The sequence below is a fragment of the Athene cunicularia genome (genome assembly GCF_003259725.1).
Source record: "Athene cunicularia isolate RWA chromosome Z unlocalized genomic scaffold, athCun1 chrZ_part3, whole genome shotgun sequence".
Lineage (NCBI taxonomy): Eukaryota > Metazoa > Chordata > Aves > Strigiformes > Strigidae > Athene > Athene cunicularia.
In genome coordinates, this window is record NW_020799144.1 from 8601472 (window position 1) to 8616287 (window position 14816).

A 14816-nucleotide genomic window follows, 5' to 3' on the forward strand; every position below is an offset into this window, starting at 1 on the left:
GTGCAAGTGTATTGCAAAATAATGCAAAAGACTGCTCTAACTTGAGTAGTCAGAGATATACCTTGTTCATCTTGGAGCTGGATTTCTGTGCCATTGAACAAGAAGTACAATAATTATCAATAATAGTATCAATCTGGAATCTTAACTTTCACTAGGATGCAGGTTTAGAACTACTTAATGCATTCTTTATTTAATCTAATACAACTATAATACCCCTAACCTTCTGTAACTGGGGTTAATAACCTGACTTGAAAGGGTCATCAGTGGTTTTCAGATGGCTCTCGATGGTACAGGAAAGGAAAGACAAATTCTGGAATATGTGATAATAAACTTAATTCTGATGGAAAAAAAAAAGAGATTTGTAGCAGTCTAGCAGAAACTTCATTCAGTTGTTATTGCTGGGTTGTTCAGGAAGGCTCCAGAATAAAAATGGTGTCTTGATGGAAACTTTCTACTGAAACCTAAGATGGGTTTTTTAGTGCTGTCTGGTCATGCCCCATAAGTGAACGAATACGCTTGAGGAGTTCAAAATGGGCAAAGTGATAGGAAGCGATAGCAGTTTAGGTGGAAAAGTTGCTCCACTGATTAAAAAAATTAGATAATTTGGTACATACATATTGGAAAGGGAAGCTTCTCAACCCGTGAAACATCTCTTTCTATGAAGCCCTTAAAACATTATTTTTCAAGCTACTTCTGAAATACTTCTGATGAAGATGAAAATAATTTCTCAGGCATAGTTTCAAAAAATGACAAGAATTAAAAAATTTATAAAATTACATGGTCTGGAGATGAACATTATCTTTGGGCTAGGAGGCTGCGAGGAAATAAATCTCAGCTAGATGATAAAGCAACCAGATTTTTTAAATAGTGTTTTTTTTCTTCTAGTATTCCTATGGTGTTCTGCATCTTGTTATTTCAGAGGGATTCTGTTATATTTCCAGAGAGCTTCCTTCTTCTCCAGATACCTAATGCAGATGCCACTTTTGGATTGGACATGTCCTCTAGCTTTTCATATTATCTCAGCAGAACAGCTATGGGATAAGCTGAATTATGTTGGTTTGATGCTTCTGTCAGTCTCTGCAAGCTCTGTTTAAAACCAGTGGAACTCCTTGCAAGCACAGAAAACCTGTGTGTAGTCCGTAAGTAGGTGTAACATAGGTGCTGTCTCCCCTTTCAATGTGATTGAAAACAAGGTGTTGATGACTGGCCTTAAGGAAAGACTTGTGTGAACTGAATAATGTGAACTTCACTTTGCACTATTAGTTCTCACTATTTTTAAGGCTTTTTTAGTTGTAACTTTATTATAGAACTAGTCTTACAGAAATTCCAAAGCACTACAGGCTAACGTTTAAAACTATTTGATCTAAATTCCCCATACCTTGTTCCTTCTGCTGTCTCACTACATTATTCACATTGTATAGTATTCATTTCTCAGGAAGTACTTTTGGAATAATCTAACATTCCACTAACAAGAGTTGTAGAAATAGTTACAAGAATTAATTTTTCATAGTCTTTACTCTTCCAGAATATTGATTCAGTGATATTTTTCATCATACTGCTTTACCCAAAAGGTGCTGAAGGAGAAAACGCTGTGGGATTAGTTTCTTATGCTTTTCTGAGATCAAAGTGACAAGAGTTTGATAAAGGGTAGAAGGAGGAAATGATGTTGAAGGAAGTTGAAGCTGAAACAGATCATTGGTTTGGTTAAAATAAATATTTTTGTTCAAGAATTTAAAAGAGATTAAAAAAACACTGTCTTTTGGATTTTTGAAGTGTGGGAATGAAGCTGCTTTTGCATCCAGAACTGTTCAAGAGTTTACTTTTACCTGGCAATGTGCCTTTGAACATTTGCATAAGGCTTTGATCGAGGTGTCTGAATATGACAAGGGACAGTATCTTTAAGTGTTCTGTATTTGTTCTCAGCTGCTTACTTGGCATTGTAACAGACTGTTGTTTTTCCATACAGTTCCCAGATCCCAGGCAGACCCTGGTACAGGTGAATCCTTCCTGCAAGTATCACTGAGCAAAGGTTTCTAAGAGCAAAACCAAATATTTATTCATCACTTTCTGTAAAATTGCATTTGCACACATTTTAGCAAAGGTTTTCCTTATGCTGCCAACTCCACCAAATAAAAATATTCCCCTTGAAATTCACTTCATGTCTTTCTCTCAAAGATTTAATTAGATAAAATGGCATCAGGAGTTCTGCACCGATCCCAGGATATGATGATTTTAAAGTAGGGAGCTATTGTTGAAACTTTCCTTTGGCAGCTTCCCCAAGTTCCCTACAGACTGTCCCCAGCACCTAGCACTCTATAGAGAGAGTGAATGCTTCCTGAGAAAGCAATAGCTATTAGCAAATTACAGGAACATTTGCCAAGTTACAAAATTCACAATCCTTTACATTTGTGCTTCCTTTTTGAGTGCTGGAAGGTATGTGGAGGTCTTGATAACAAATGTGAGGCTGTTTCAAAGAGATGACTTCAAATAAAAAAAGTTTCAAAAAAAGAATACTTCGAAGGAGAATATATGTCTACCTGATACCAGAAGTGAGATGTCAGAAACAGACACAGCAAAATATGACAAATTGAGACGTGAGATTAAATGAGTGATGAAATGAGAAAATTTCCTCCATTAGCTTGCCTATTTAGGAAGGATACACCTAAGTAAAAAATAAACTACCAAGCCATAGTAATGTAAAAATGCGAATGCCTGCACCAGGGATGTGTGTCACCTTATGCCAAATTAGAGGTATGAGCAATAAGCAGGGCATGGGCTGATTAATAGAATAAGCAGAGAAAGCAGCTCTAGATTTCCTTTCCTGACATGGTAAAAAAAAATAAATATCAAATTGGAAGGCACATATTGCATATGCTAAGCAGGTGAAAATTATGTTGTAATACGAACAGACATCCACTGCAAAAGAGAAGTCTAACCACAAATAATTAAGTAATCTCTCTCCCCCCCCCCTTTTTTTTTATTTTTTTAATTTTGACCTTTCAAAGGGAAAAAGAAAAAGAAATAAGGGAAAAAAAAAAAGAAATAGTTGAAGGGAAAAGTAGAAAAGGGAAAAGTTCTGACAAGGGGGCTTTCCAGAGTCCACAGCACTTTACTCGAGCATCTTTCCGATGAGAGCAGTGGTGGATGCTACCTGACTGTGAGTTATCTGTGATGAACAGAAGTTTGATCCTGTGCTGGACTCTGTCATGTAAGCGATGGGGACAAGACAACATGTCCACAAGTGCAATGTGGATTGCTCAGGAGTAATAGCGCCGATGCAGCCTGTTTTTAAAAACAAGAACATTTGCTGGGGTGATGTTGTGCATATGTAGTGTGCATATACAATACTGCGTGGTGTTTTCATGGTCAAAACTTGCAGAAGATTGCATAGGTTTCATTTAGAAGCTTCCTGACATCCAGTTCAGAATCTGCCCTGAACTCTTGACCTGGTAACTGGGTCTAATGGCCTATGATTTAATTTTCCTGCAGATTAAATATTGACAACCTAGAACTGTTACTCTCTGCTGACACCTTGATAAATGTTTATGGCTTGTTGTGCAGAATGTGAGATTAACTGTGTTCCTTAATGCTACTGTGAAAGCAGAAATTAAACTCTTGCAAGGAAGATTATGGTGAACAGCGTATCACCGTGAATGTTGCCGCATTGTGCTAATTAGATGTTGAAGTTGTGATGGTTTCTGTGATACATATAATTAATTTGTTTGCCTTTCAAAGCTTTTGTGGAACAGATATTCCACTGAGATTAATCCATTAGCACAAAATAAGGAACAAAATATCTTGCTTTGTTTTTCATTTCACAGTATAGAAAGCTAATCAGGCACCTTTGCGTAGCACTGAAAAAAATCTTAGATGCTTTTTGCTGGATTAAAAATCCATCAAATCCAACAGTTGTCATGAACATATGGACTCATGGTATAAATTAGCATTCTGTTAATTGTGTGGTGTTATGTAGATGGTTATATCAATGTCTAATGCAGCCAAGGGTTCAGGGATCCACTTCTTATAGGAGGGATGATGACAAGGCAACAAAACAACCCTGGAGTAAAGTATCTTGTCTTGAGAGCTGTTCTCCAGACTGCAGAAAGGAGATAATTATAATTTTACTTGGATACTCAGTTTTTCACATGTTGGAAAATGTGTGTGATTGCTGCTTTGAATACAACCTCGAAAGAAGTTACAGAAGGGGGGAACATCCATTCTCTGCTCAAAGGCAGCTACCTTGATCTGTTATTGATCTGGCACCAGCTGTTACCTGCATGACCAAAACTTGTGCTTCGGTGTCAGGTGTAACAAAGAAGTCATGCTGGAAAGCATGAGCATTTTGAAAACTCTGGTTTAAACTTTGGTTGACTAACTTATGGAATAATTCACATGTATTTTGTTCAGTGTATTTTGCTCTGTGTTTGTGTTGTGTGTGGTGTGGGTTTTTTTTTTTTTTTATTTTTTATTTTTTACCAGCTTTCTGTTAGGGCCTTCCTTTACTTTTTCCTTTTCCATGGACTTGGTCACTTCTGTTTTCCGATTTGCAGCTTTGGCATAGTTCATGGTGTTAGAGGGGTCTTTCAAGAAGAGCCAGACCATTAACATTATGTACTGTGCAGTTCTTCACAGGTGTCTCTTTGCTCCATAAAATAGTGCCATTTTCACATGGCATCTTTTGCATTGACAAATCCTAGTCAGATGCAATTTAAACATCTTCAAGATAGAAAGTCTCTTTCACAATTGCATACTGATACGCAGCAATATCCATGCTTGTTTTTAACCATGCATGGATCATGTCATTGATTCACACCATATATACAATTATGTAGCTTTTGGTCTTTTTTTTTTTTTTTTTTTTTTTTTTTTTTTTTTCACTGTGATAATTTTCTAGGATTCCAGTCAGGCAGTACTTGCTGTGCACCCAAAAGGTAGCTGTGCAAACCTTCAGTCTGCCAGCCTGTGACAGACACTTAACCTGTAGTTCACTGGGATGTGGTAGCAGTCCAGATTTTGACAGGTTACTTTGCATTTCATAGAGCTGATTCTTTTTTAATTCCATCAGTCTTGCCTAATTTGTCACATGCATGATTGCAAGCAATTGAAACCAGTAACAGAATTTAAGTCAATTAATGATGAAGTTAATCCACAAACTGTACTAGCTCTCTGAGGGCAGTTCTGTAGCTGAGGGTTTGCCTCTCAGTAAGGACAGGTTTGAGCTTTCCCTGCAAGCCACAGGGCAAAGTACATTTTGCATGTGGACACCATTTCAGTCAATGGTTGCAGTGTGTTGGTGGCTAAGAACTTTCTAGTTTGAGAGCTGTTCATTTTCAAGTCAATAGGCAGTGAGCTGTGCATGTGACAGCTTTTCCTCAGGTAGAGATCAGGTAGTATGGGGATTGGTAAAACTTCATATAGTTGCTCCATTTGAGGTGTTCCATCAGTGCCCACCATCGTTGCTTATATTTCTATTAATAAGCAATGTCTGTCAGTGCTTTGTCCCTGCCTACTCGTCTGAACTCTTTAGGGGTGTCTCAGCAGCAGGGCCAAGCTGGCAACCCTGGAAAAGAGCAGGAAAAAGAAGGGTTATGTGCCGTATGGCTGTGTTTGATCAAAAGGAACAAGATCTCTTTGTGCCTGATTCTGAAATCCCAGAGGAGAGTCCCTTTGCTCAGCATGCTACTTGAGATGGAACAAAGAGGAAAAATACCGCTGAGTCCTGAAGGGTTTTCTGCCTGTGGTGGGCAGGGAACGTCTTGAGGAGAGAAGTCTCAATCTCTTTACCAGAACAGCTGGTTTGGAGAAAGGACCATTTCTACTTCTTGCAAGTATCATTCAGGGCTGTTCATAGTTTGTACACCAATTTTTCCAGTGAGGCTCCACCTCAGGAAGAAGTTGCCTTTGCTGTGCCCATGAGGAGCTGAGGTACAGCAAGGAGTGCAGGGGCAGGAGCAGGGAAAACTGTGTTTTGGCTCCAACTTCAGCACTGGCCTGAACTGCCGAATCTCACATCCACTGGTGCCTCATTTTCCTCGTCTAAAAACCTCAAAGAGTCATGTGTCCTTAAGGACTTTGGGATTTGCCGAGAAAAGTGCTATGGAAGAGGTGGTTATTTCAGTGCTGGTGACGTTAAATGCCAACTGCTCAAAATATGCTGCTGGAAAACCCACAGATCCACAAAGCTGTATTTCGAAGTGTTACATTTTTAATGCTCTGTAGGTGGGGAGAGTGGGAAGGCCAAGGATAACAGGAAACAAGTGAGGAATAATGGTGGTTTGCAAGAACTAGCTAGTGTTAGTGCTATTTGGTGCACATTGGTGTGGGATAGGAGTTACTGACCTGCTCCTCCTTGTGTGTCCATGCATAATGAGCAAGAAGAGTGGAACATACTAAGTGTAATTCCCTTACGAAATATTGATGTGGAGATAAAATAGAGCACTTAATCCAACGGGATTTTCCATTTGCTTCTTAACAAGGGCATACAGTAACAAAGCTAAGAAGCTTTAAGAGGTAAAGCTTGCAGAAAAGAATTGTCTTTCAAAAGATTCACTGCTGAGAGCCAGAAAAGAGCACACAAGGTTATGGGTCCAGTTAGCCTGCTCTTAACCTTTCATGTTTAGCAGAAAAAAAGTGTAATCTGATTTATTTATTTATTTATCTTTATCATCATTTAGTCCAATAAATAAATATTACTTCTTGCTCCTCAATGGTATTTTTCAACAACAAAAACTATACAGCCAAGACTTTTGGATCAGCTTCACATGAATCTATCTTTTTACTATTATTAGACTTTTGAATTTAGAGTGTAATTTCTGATCTCTTATTTCAGAATTGTCAGCTGAAAATAGATTTTGCTGAACTGATTTCCTAACATGAGAGTTTATGAAGGAATTATTTCAAACTGGTGCCCTAAGCAACAAAATGCAGTTTAATGAAATGTCATCGTAATATTTAAGGTCTGAGAAGAGCAACCCTTTTTTTGAACCACCAGTTTTACTGTGGTTCTAATTTGTGCTCATTTCAATACATTTGGAGAAAAAAGAAGAAAGGCATATATGCACTAAGGAACAGGGCTGACGAGATTATACAAGAGATTGCTACTGAAAGCTACTGTTTTTATAGCATGACAAGTGTCTGGGGCATATGACAACAGGCACAAACGAACATGTTACTCATCATTTCTGAACTGAAGAAAGTAACAAACCTAGTTGAGGTCAGTGACAATGATTGATGTGTCTGCTTGAGACTTTCAGAGATGCATTGCAACTCTGTCAGCCTTGTCTCTTAAAAGGGCCTTCAATCAATAAATGAACAGTGCTACAAAGCACTAGAATCAGGAGCATAAGCAGCTAACAGAAACTAATGCTCTTACTGCTGGACCAGAAAATTAACTGTGAAGATAAATTGTTCTTTTTGTTCCTTCCTGTCAACATGTCAATAACACACACTCTCCTTCCATGATCTCTGTATCACGTTTTTTACAACATGACCACATACTAGAGCAGTGCTGTCGTTTCTGAAGAAGAGCTTTCCCTGTAATGACCCACCCCCAGACAAACATTTCATAGGAAGTGAAGGATGCTGTGTCACCCAGGGTGGGTTTTGGAAGGAATATTGTTATAAAATAAACAGAGAATGTAGCTACCAAAAGTTGTGACACAGCTTAGGTTTCAGGGTAATTAATTTGCCTTGAAATGAATTTGCAGTTTACCTCTGGGCTGAACAATCATGGCTGTATGATAGGAGATTGGGGCTTTTCCTGTGTCTGGGTGGGTCTTCCAGCAAATAAGTGCATCTGAACCAGGGAAAATCTGTCCTTTTGTCAGCTTCTTCCAGAGTTCCAACTCTGTGCAAAGGAAAAGCAGACGCAAAGACCAGACTGGCATCTTGGTGGGCATACGCTATTAGATCTAGAAATATGCTCTAAATTCAGGCTTACAGACTTACAAGATTTGCATTTTCTTTGGGCTTTGTCTTTTCTTTCCAGTAGGTCTAGTGTTGAGGTGAGGCCCTGAATTTTCATGGTTTACAGTTACTTTGTTCCTGGTAGGAGAGTGCCATGTTGATAGAGTGCTGGCCTCTCACAAGAGATCAGTGTTTCATGTATATATCTCAGCTGCTCTGAAGGTTAGAGAATGAGAAAGCATCTCCCAGGAGATGATGCTTCGCTCCCTTTGCTAGAAAAGCAATGCAGGCGTTTGAAATGTGTCTGGCTTTGTCAGCTGCTCCTCACATTCTCTGTACCCCATCCTGGATGTAGTTGCATCTGCATGGAAAGCGAGGAGGAGCAGGACCCAGAGACCAGGTCGCTGACTTGGTTGGCAGCATACGCCAGTTAATGACCTCTCTGGGGAAGCAGTGTATATGATCTCCAGCAAGATCTCCATGGAGTTCTGCACCTGTGGGCTCCCACCTGGCTTGGTGTAATAGAAGAATAGTGAGCTCACCCAGGCCTGTGATGTACTAACTCCTCATCAGCTCATTACATACTCTTCTCAGTGGGGTTATGTGGGAAAGAAGCAAGTCAACATCGGCCTGTGAGCCCTGTGTGGCCCCTGGGCTATCAGCGAAGCCTTGATAAAAAGCAGGCCTTGGGAGTGAGATAAGAAACTGCTTGGGAGACAGCTATGCACTGTGGAAAAGAGCTATACTTAGAGTAAGGTAAGGAGCCGCTGAGCTGTGCCTACGTGCTGGAGAAAACAATGGAAAGCTACAACACCAAAATGTGGAAAATCCCCAGAACGGTTGGGGGAGGGGAGGAATCTGAACTGTGGAAAATATCACTGCATGAACAGCATGTGAACAAGAGGGTGATTGGTCAGTGTGACGCGTGTTTTAAGTAGTCTTTATAGTGATAGGATAAAAGTGGATAACTGCTTAATTGTTGATTTGCTAGCTAGGTAGTAATAGCTTTAACAAAAAAGCATAAATATGTACTGCTGTAACAATAAAGTGTCATTCCTGTCTTTCCCGTCTTTCCCATCTTTCCCTTCTTTCCCTTTTCCTTTTCCATCATCTGGGGGAGTCTGTGCCTTTCAGTATGCTACAGGGCTAGACGAAAAGGTTGTTTTATTCACAAAGATTGAGGTCTTTGTGATTGGTTGATGTCTGTATGGCGTAGGTCTACTAGTGAACTTAGAGAAATTATTTTTTACTGCTTCAAACCATTGGTCTACTTCTCTGGCCTTTTGGGCCTCCAGGGTGTGAAATAGATGAACAAGAAGGTGAATCTTCTCCAAATGAGTTATTCTGCAGAGCCAGATGAGATGTCAGGTGCTACAGAATGGAAGATTTATAGACTTCTTTATTTCCTTGCTAACTCTTTTTGGCCTGCAATGAAATACTGAGGTGAGACAGTAGTTTTACAGCACTTTTTGTTGATAAGCAAACTATCGAGTTTCTGCAGCAAAATTCCCCAAGCTACTTCTTATTGAGCCTTATGGAAGGCTCTTTTAACTAGCTGTGATTCTGATTCTAGAGAAAAAGATAGCTTCACAATAGCTTCAGAAATTGCAATTGTGTAAAAGAAGGCTGGAGGATGTTTTGAGACATCAGCCAGTGAGACTCTTCACTTTTCTCCAGAAACAGCAATCCCACAGACTCTGTAGGTAATTATACCCTGTGCTTCTCCTTAATTTCTTTCCTAGACCTTCCTTACTCCAGTTTTAGTTCCTGATTTATTTTCCAGTAAGCTATACTATTCAGGAAAGTTTATTACTTTCTCATCAGAAACTATGTTCTGCATATTCGAAGACTTGTATTTCTGGCTTTTCTCTCTCTAGACAAAGATTCTCCTGCTTCATTTGCAATTCATCAGGGGATACATATTGCAGAGCAGTCCTTGCTCTGGATTTCCCCAGTTGGTTCACCATCACCAGTTTAAAGTGTGTTGAACTGAACTTTACCAGTACTGGATAGGAGAGAAGTTTTAAGTATCTCACAAGATCTCATCTGACTCTGTCCAATACGGTAATATCTACCAGTGAATTCAGGATCCTGCCTTGCTGCCTGTAGTTATATTTTATTCTGCTCTATACCATTATAGGAAAGAAAAAAAAAAAGAATCCTTTAACATGTAGAGTGATTAAAAGAATAAAGGACTGTTGCAACCAGATAATCAAAAGTATCTCCTGTATCTCTCATAAGAGCTCTGCAATGTGTTTAACGGGACAATAAAAAGGCTGAAAAATGTTTACAGTAATCCTCTGGCTGGCAATACAATCTGGAACTAGACTCAGGAATTCTCCTCCCAGCTTTTTCAAGCATGGTGGACTCTACTTCCAAAAATAGTGTATGACAAAACCAAATTCTCTGTCCAGAACCCTAGGTCTGGAGGATTTCCTCTGAATAAAAAGAAATGCATTCAGATTTGCACCAACATCAGGATTTGTCCATCAGAGAGGTAATATAGCAGAAAGAAAGATACAGCTCCAAGCTCCAAGCTGCGATGAGGCTAGGACTCCTGTCTCATAGTACACATGCAGCACTCTGTGGTGATCAGTGTGCAACACATTCAGAACACAAGCTAAGCAGCTGTGCCTGTGAAACTTACAGGCCATTTTAGCTAAATTTCCCTGAAGACCAAGAGCTCTGCTAATTCAGAATTAATTTCAGTTCTATTATCTTGTAAAAGATACAGAGATTTTCCCCTCCTTACTTATCTTTTGGAGAGAAAAAAACATGAGGAGCTTTTCTTCTAAGAGGTCACGCTAAAGAAACATAGTTCACACTAAAAATACCTCACGAAACCGCGTGTGTGTGTGTGTGTGTGTGTTGCGAGTCAGGCAATGTCTCTAGTTCACTCAGCAGCACAGAATTAAACAAAACAGGCTGTGAAAAGCTCCTGAAAGGAATCATGTGGAAAAGATGCAAGTTGTCCAGTAATCCCTAGAGCACCATGAAAAAGGACACAAGCACCTCAGCATTGGCTAGTCTTCACATGCTAAGATACTGCTGCTTCTAAAGAAGATGAGTGGAGGAGGGACATGGCACAAAATCTGCCAGAGCCTGGAAGGACTCACACAAAGACAGAGCACTCGCATGCCTGACTATGTCTTTCCCACTTAGGAGCATTGGCTGGAGCTTCTGGAGGTGAAGAAAAAGGGAAACAATTTTGAATATACTAGAGTTTTGTTTTCACCCTTAGTCTTGCAATGCTTTGCACCTTTGAGAGCATGGAGCAGCAAAGGCCTTTTTAAAAAAGGATTTTTTTTTTTCTCTTTTCTCTTGAGTTGTACCACTAGCTGCTAAGTTTTCAGAGGATGAACTTTGGAATGTATAATTCAACTGATTCTGCTGAAGTGGCAATAGTTAGTGCTGGGGTGGGAAGTATCCCAATATCTGTTACATGAGAAAGTGTGAACCAAAAATGTCCCCAAAGGAAACTGAGAGGTGCTCAACAAGTTGTCCTGAAGGTTAGCTGTCTAACACTTTCCCCTTACAAAAGTGCACTCAGTCATGGTGCGGTTCAGAAAACTGGAAAGCACTGACAAATATATGTTTAATGTGGTCCATTTCCTAAGACTGAGTTTATTATTCAGATGATGTTTCTAATCCTCTAGATGTTTGAAGTGTTTTCTGAACAGTGCTTTTGGTGGAAATTGTTTGTGGTATTGCTGAATAATCAAGTCATTCTTCTCTAAAGAAGTCAGAAGTGGTGAACATCTATTTATGACATAACTATTCAAAAATGAGTAACTGGAATAGGAAATTTCCATATTAGCACTTATTATAGTCAGACCATTTTCCTGAAGAGTGATATTACAATTTTGAAAATCCATAGTAGCTGGATGTAGCTTCAACCCTTGTCAATGAGATTTAGTACTCATTTCTCTTCAGTTGATAATTTCTGCATGTGATTAAGTCTTAGCTGTGGTGTTATTATGGGATGGAACCCTCCAACTTGTATAAACGTAAAATCTGTTTTTTTTTTTTTTTTTTTTTTTTTTTTTTTTTTTTTTTTTTTTTTTTTTTTTTTTTTTTTTTTTTTTTTTGTTTGTTTGTTTTTTTTTTGTTTTCCCATTCAGCATCTCTTTTTCTCACAGGGAGTTTGGCAATTTCAGGGAAAACTGAGGTACCAGATATATGTGATGTGTTTCTCCCTTGGCATTCTTTTGTCCATTTGTGCCTCTTTTTAAGTCTCCTTGTTTCATAGCAGGCAATCTTTTTTTTTTTTTTCAGGTGATACTTGCACTTGCCACATTTCTCATTCCTCTCAGTAATTTTGTGAAATTTTCTACCCATCCCATTTTAAATCCACTGACTGAGCTAATCACGTGCTGTTCTGCTAACACAGGCAGCAGCAGTTACAGTTCCTCTGCTTGCACAACACACAGTTCTTGTTCATATTCCCAGGCACAGGATTGTACTTACACACTTTTTCGCTGGTGCTGCATTAAAAGTTTACAGTCTAATGGTGTTGTCATGCTTGATTCGTTCTGTGTAGACATATGATATGAGGTGACAAACGAGAGTGGCTCATGGCTGATCCTCTTCTTCTTGCGTGGAGATTACTTGCCTTCCCATGTTTAGCAGGAGATATTAGAGTGCAATTAATGACTGTTCAGCCTTTAGTTAAGTCACAGGGCTTTAGCATATCCTGGTGACAGTGGCTGCTGCACCCACTGGTGAGCACAGTGTGCTTTCTGTGAAGGGTTTTGTAATGCACCTGTCCTTCATACAAGTAACTTCAGACTTGCTCAGTAGCTGGGAGTTCCTTTCCACACTTCATCTTAATCTTACTTCTGCCTCCTGCTCATGACCTTCCTGGTGCCTTCCAGACATTCAGTAGCAATCCAGCTAGAAAGTGCCTCACAGCTGCTGAGTACCTGTGTTGTTTAGCCAGAGCAGCATTTTCTAATTCTACAGGTTTGCCATTCATATTCTTTACAGGTTTCAGTAGGAAACTCTTCCTAACAACCTTTTCCTTACACTGGTCAGTCTTCATTTTCACGAGGCATCCATATACTGTGGCAGATTAGATGCAATACTGTCAGTTTCTCATTAAACAAGCAGTGCACTGCAGGAAACTTGCATTTATGTGGAGTTTTGCTCACCCTTTTGTCAGGTTCTGCTGCTGTCTACCATGCAATACTTCTGAAGGAGCTTGAAGATTTTCACTGGACTACTCATAGGTTTGTGGCATCAATGGAGATCGGAGTCTGTGCCCACACTCACACATGACTGTGCTACTGAAACTCTTCCCTGTGCAGCCTGCTCACCAAAGTGACAGACACTGCTGTCATTAGTTCCCAGGAGGAATCAGCTGCTTTCAGTGGGAGAAGAACACTTTCACTCGATAGTGCATTCAAGGATCTTCTCAAGGAGCTTGCCGTAACTGGTGCCTCACTGCAGCCGTTTGCAGGTTCCTGTGGACCTTTCAAAGGGCAATATTTGCAATTTATTAATTCTTCTTCTTGGCATTGTTGACTACAGATTTTCTGAACCATAGCCAGTGATACTTAAAGCTACGCACATGTTTATCTGGGATATCCTTATAGAGGAAACATAGTTCTGCATCTCACTTACTAGCACTGAGTAACACCAGAGTCCTTTTGCTAGCTAATATTTCCCAGGTAATTGAGGGAGGGGATCATTCTGGCTTGGCCTTGCGGATGTGTGTGCATGACTCTGAGACTCTTGGGAAGCTTTGCAAGTATGGGAAACACTAACACAATTGCCTCCAGCATCTGAATATTAAAGTCTCCTGGCATTTGTGTCTGACTTCCTGACTCAGAGACTAATGGAAGACAAGCTGGTCCTATTGTAAATGTATTCAGCAGTTTTTTTCCAGGTCTGGTGAAGAAAGACTGCAAAACCAAAGGAATTAGTTTCTGGTGTTTTATGCAGGCAAGATTGGCATCTGCTGGACTGGAGAAAATGGCCAAAGTGCTTATAATACCATATAGGTGTTTTTTTTCCTTTTGTATTAAAAGATTTATGCCCATAAAACGAGGTTTTCCTTTTTGATGCCCCAGCCTTGACCTCAGCGGTTTTATTTTAATATATCTAACCTCATCATCTCACGGCACCATGTCTTCAATACACTGCTTGTGATCAAGGCTACTAAAACTTTATTTCTGGTGTTAATCGTGCCTTTTTTTTTGTGCAGATAAAGGAGCTTCCTCAGATGTGTAAAAGTGCACATAGAGCTCTATCTTTAAAAACAGAGACTCACAAAAATTCCTTAGCCTGTGTCCCAAAGTGTGTAGATCTGTGTTTTGTGCTATGTCCAAGTCAATGAATGTATACTGTTGTAATTAGTTGTGTTGCATCAGAAAGGAAAATGAGTTAAGCCATCATCCTGTCTGGATGAAGCCAGTGGAAAAAATCTTTCTGAATTCAGTGGAAACAAATTCCTGACAAAAAGCAGATTTAGAAAAAGACCGATCAGCTGTGCCTAGTTAGACATAGCCAAGGGTGGCAGTTAGATGTAAAACTCCGTGGCTTCCTTTCAGACGTGGCAATAGCATTTTTGTAGTTAGTTTTCATTGATATTCGAGGACATAAGATTTACTAGAAAGCCTTTAAAATTACTGGAGTAATTTATATAAGAGACTGTGGCTGAGATAAACATAAATTTAAACTTACGGACAATTATGTTGCTGTCCCTCTGAAATCACACTTGTGAGCTGTTTATTGTTATGATTGCATCATTTTACACAGGCTACAATATTCGTTTACATACATGGAAGATCCACTCATATTCTAGTTAAATTCACACAGAGATGGAGAGAAATGGGGGAGGCTGAGACAGAGGAAGAGGAGAGGGATTAGTTAATAGTCATGAATGACTGGACTTAGTATTCTGTATACTT

General features: G+C 39.5%; 1 long non-coding RNA gene across 1 annotated transcript in view; it reads right to left on the minus strand.

Moving 5' to 3' along the window:
* LOC113490287 overlaps positions 1 to 11134 on the minus strand; it is a 20760-nt gene extending 9626 nt beyond the window's left edge. Inside the window, exon 1 of the long non-coding RNA XR_003400198.1 lies at positions 11124 to 11134. This is a non-coding gene — a long non-coding RNA (uncharacterized LOC113490287). The remainder of the gene's footprint in view (positions 1 to 11123) is intronic.
* Between the last annotated feature and the right edge of the window lie 3682 nt (positions 11135 to 14816).